Raw genomic sequence first — 4,693 nt, 5'->3', positions numbered from 1 at the left:
CAAAACTCTCTCCAGCCCTGTATTAGCTCTCTATTACTGCCATAACTAATGACCACAAATTTAGCAGCTTAGACCACACACATTTCCTATCTTATAGTTCTGAATGCAAAAGTGTGATTTGAGTATCACCAGGTCAATATCAAGGTATCCACAAGGCTGTATTCCTTTCTGGAGGCTCTAGGGAAGGATCTGTTTCCTGCTCATTTGGGATGTAATAGAATCCAGTTCCTTACAATTGTGAAACTGAGATCCTTGTTTCCTTGCTGGCAGTCAGCCAAAGGTTGCTCTCAACTTCCAGAGTCACCCACATTCCTTGGCTCATGGCCCACTTCTCCATTTTTAAAGCCAACAACATCATACCTCTCTGGCATATCTCTTTGACCACAGACATGACAGGTTCTCTGCTTTTAAGTATTCATGAGATTACACTGGGCCCACCTAGATAATACAGGATTATCTCCCCATTTCAAGGTTCATAAGCTTAATCACATCTGCAAAATCCCTTTTCCCATGTAAAGTAATAAATTCACAGTTTCCAGGGACATTACGTAGACATCTTTGAGAGACATTATTCGGCCTACCACACAGCCCCCATATCGGTAGCAGCTATCTCCTGTTTCTCCTTGATGACACTGTTCAGGTGTAATAAGCCTCAGTTCTAATGAGCATGGCTTCCCTGAAGTTTGCTGACAGGGAGGATCATGAACTCCTACACTGCCAGCTTGTGGCCAGCATGAGAACCATCGCTGATCACCGTGAAAGCTGGAACTGACAGGATGAATTTCAGAATTGCCAGCGGATTCACAATTCTGTGACAGCAGGGGGAACCCTTTTTCAGCAGCTCTAGCCATACAGACAGCAACATATTCCCAGCACAGTCCTTGCACCAAATTTAGACCTTTCTCAGAGCCATCCATCTCTATCATCAATTGGCCAGTCTTCTTTTGTTCCACAACATTTAGTTGCTTGCTAATAAGGGCAGTCCCAATAATTTTATTGATGTGCTCAACAGCCTTTGAGATACTTTTTCTCATAGGAAATATTATCATTGTCTTGAGCTCTAGGGTCTCACAGATACCAGTTGAGGCACCACTGGATACAGCTCTGAAGAGACGTTCTCCCCAACAGCAAGATTTCCTGGACAGCCAAAGATCTGACAAAGAGCTTGAGAATAGGGATGGTGAATTTCTACTCATAATTCAGAGGAAAGGGTACTACAGAGATTAAATGGGAATGTTAGCCCAACAAACTCACAGACCTCTCATTTGTTCCTCTGAGCTCTTGGTCTCCTCAGCTTCTCTTTTGCTCCATATGTTTTTCAAAGCTCTGTAAATGATTCTAATGTGCAACCAGATATGGAAACCACTGGTACAGATTTTAAAAGGAAATAAAGTTTTTAGGTTATAAAACTTTTCAAACAAAAAACTACATATCCTTTTTATTAGCCATGAAGTAAAGCATCTTTCAACCTAATTACATTACAATTATTCTGTGATACACAATCACTAAGCCAGTTTCAGAAAAGACAAATTTCATATTTCCATTTATTCAGAAAGTAGACCTCAAAAATAAATAATAAAGGCCTTTTCTCCCTTCTACTTATTCCCTAAATTTATGTTTAAACCTGATATATATATATACATATATATATATATATATATATTTTTTGTCTTTTGTCTTTTTCCGTGTCTGGCAACGGATCGCAACCCTCAGTGTTGCCCCCGTACCGGACCGGGGACCGGCAACGGGATCGCAACCCTCGGGGTCGCTCCCGCGCCTCGCTCAGCCAGTGAGCAGGAACCGGTCTGTATGTGGGATCCGAACCCTCGGGCGGGAGCGCCGCCGCGCTTCCCAAGCGGCGCACTCATCCAGTGCGCCACCGGGCCGGCCCCAAACCTGATATATATTTTATAACACTAAAGTTATGGCTTTTTCTGAATTAGTGCTTCTTAAGATAATGATTATAAATAGAACTAATTTGAGAGAAAAGAAAATACACACTCTCACCTCCTAGTTTCTAGCTCATTATCTCCTGTTACTAAGACGATAATGTTGTAAAAATTAATGTTTGAGTATAAATAGCAGATACAATGTTAACATTTTCCATAATATTGAGAAACTTTTCAGTATTATATAATCAAAAATCAGTTACAAATTATTTACATACACAAGTCTTATAAAAATACATTTAAAAACAAAAATGGGAAAAATACTGGGTCATTATTCCTTTAAAGATGATTTGGCATTATGAGGAGACTTTGATTCCTTGATCTTTATCAGGATATTCTTCCACATCAGAGTAGAACATCAGCTCTGGAGAAGAAATAAACAGATAATATAAAATGGTTTCCTAGTACCTCAAAAAAGAGTTTTATAGCTTTGCTTTTTGAAATATACAAAATATACAAATAGAAAGCCAAAATACACAAATATACAAAATTTTAAAAATATACAAAAATTTTTTTGACAAAATATACAAATAGAAAGCCTTCAAGTACAAGCAGGGATTCTTGACAGTGAAATCTGATTTAAAAGGTAAGCTAGTAACAAATGTACAATTTTTACATTTTAAAATGTTCAAGTCTTAAATTTATTATAAGCCCCTGAAAAACAAAACATATGTAATGGAGACCAGGAAATTTAAGTCACTTGGAGAATCCAGGATCATTAAACAGCTAAGAAGTCTAATTCTACAGTGATCATATAATCCAAAGTGTAGGGGTCAGACAGAGAGGAACTAACATTAGGTGTGTGTCAGGGTATCTTAAATGTGTTATCCCATTTAATCACCAAAACAACCCAACAAGCTAGGTATTATCATCCTCATTTTATATTTACTTTTTTATCCACATGGAAATAAAATGTTATACAGCCACATGGCCCCCTAAAAGTGAGCAGAATTCTGGAAATATTTACCAAGTAACACATACTTTATGATTTAGACTGAAGACTACACAAGCCAGCTGGATGCAGAATGAATCCCAACCACAGTGTAGAATGTTATTAGTTAACATTTCTACATTCAGCTATTACTTAGAACACAATTTATTGTAGTTTGTTAATAAAGTAAAAAATATAGAAAAGAAAACCTTAAAAATCTAGTAAAATAAAGTCCTCTGATATAACTATTAGATGAAAAATTCTTTGAATAAACAAAAACTATACTGAGTGACAGAAAAACAGCAAAATACCTAAAGTCTAATAAGATGTTTTAAAATACTTTTAAATACATCAAAAGGAATAAAGCAACAGAATATTCAGTGGACCAACACGACAATCACAATGCGATAAAAGTACATTCATGAATGAAAATATGCAGGAGATTACATTTTTTATCTTGGTTTTTATAAATGGAAAATGTTAGGGAGATTTGCCATTCTAAGACTTCTGAGACAGGTTGTAATTAGTTGATCAAATTAAAAATAAAATACATAGAGGATATTGACTAAGGATGAGATAGAAATAAAACACATGTATTTTGCAGGACCAAATCCTGTAGTTTAGAAGACCAAAGTCCTTAGTTTAGGCCAAAGCCTGTAGCTTAGAAGGCCAAAGCCTGTAGTTTAGAGGATCAAAGTCCTGTAGTTTAGGAGGCCAAAGCCTCTAGTTTAGGGGGTCAAACCACAACCCTTTAGGAAAACATGTAGAAATGCTAGGATTGAAAAAGACCAGAAAACTTTCACAGGACTAAACCCTTTGATATAGATAAGAGAATTGAAGCATGATGAAAAGTGATTGCTCTGGGGGCAATTGCCCTTGATTCAGCTAAACCTAAAAGATGGGAAAGCATGTAAGCTAAAATCTTCAAGGATATTCTGCTAGATTAGTTAGCACCTGGGGGATGTTCCACATCTTGCCCTAAGCTGTTTCTTTGAGTTTCTTGGGGAGTTAAGTGCTCTGGTGATTATCTTATTGTTTCCTTTTGTATGTCACATAGCTTAGTTTTATGACCCCTTTTGATGGAAAATTGCTTGAACTATTTTAAACTACACTGCTTAATGAAGATTGTCATGTACTCAGTTTGTTTATGTTTTCACTATGATTGATTAACCATCTGATTTCCTTCTGTAACTTTCTTGTCCTTACAATAAAAACTGAAGCCAAGAGAGAGGCACCCCACTAGAGAGGCCCGAGATCTGTGGAGACCACGCACCCAGCGGTGCAAGCATGCAACCGAACAGGTAGGCCTTGCCACCACCAGACCCCATCCCCAGCCCAGCTGAGTGTATGCCAACCAGAGAGGCACCCCGCCGGAGAGGCCCGAGATCCGCATAGACCACATGTCCCACGGAGACCACACGTCCTGCAGTGCCAGCGCATGACCGAGTAGGTAGGCCTCACTGCCGCCGGACCCCATCCCCAGCCCGGCCAAGTGCACACTGACCAGAGGCGCCCCACCAGAGAGGCCCATGTCCCGTGGAGACCACACACCCTGTGGTGCCAGCATGCAACCTAGCAGGAAGGCCTCACCACTACCAAACCTCATCCCCAGCCCAGCTGAGTGCGTGCTGACCAGAGAGGTACCTCCCCAGAGAGGCCCCTCCCTGGAGAGGCCCAAGACCTGAGGTGACCACGTGCCCAAGGTGCCAGCAAGGCAAATAAGCAGACACTGAGGCAGCTGTGCCAAATTGGCAGCCCCAGCAGGATCCTAGCCAGACAACAGTGTCAAAATAGTGGACCATGAAATCCCTTG

At 39.9% G+C, this 4,693-nt stretch overlaps 1 long non-coding RNA gene across 1 annotated transcript; it reads right to left on the bottom strand.

Moving 5' to 3' along the window:
* Window positions 1-1,410: 1,410 nt before the first annotated feature.
* On the bottom strand, window positions 1,411-2,401 carry LOC103609692. Its single transcript, XR_552155.1, has 2 exons — window positions 1,897-2,401; window positions 1,411-1,624 (listed from the first exon to the last, which is right to left on the bottom strand). It is a non-coding gene; the product is annotated as an uncharacterized LOC103609692 (long non-coding RNA).
* Between the last annotated feature and the right edge of the window lie 2,292 nt (window positions 2,402-4,693).

Source organism: Galeopterus variegatus, unplaced genomic scaffold (assembly GCF_000696425.1).
Source record: "Galeopterus variegatus unplaced genomic scaffold, G_variegatus-3.0.2 Scaffold9956, whole genome shotgun sequence".
Taxonomy (NCBI): Eukaryota; Metazoa; Chordata; class Mammalia; order Dermoptera; family Cynocephalidae; genus Galeopterus; species Galeopterus variegatus.
This window is presented reverse-complemented; position numbering and strand designations above follow the sequence as displayed.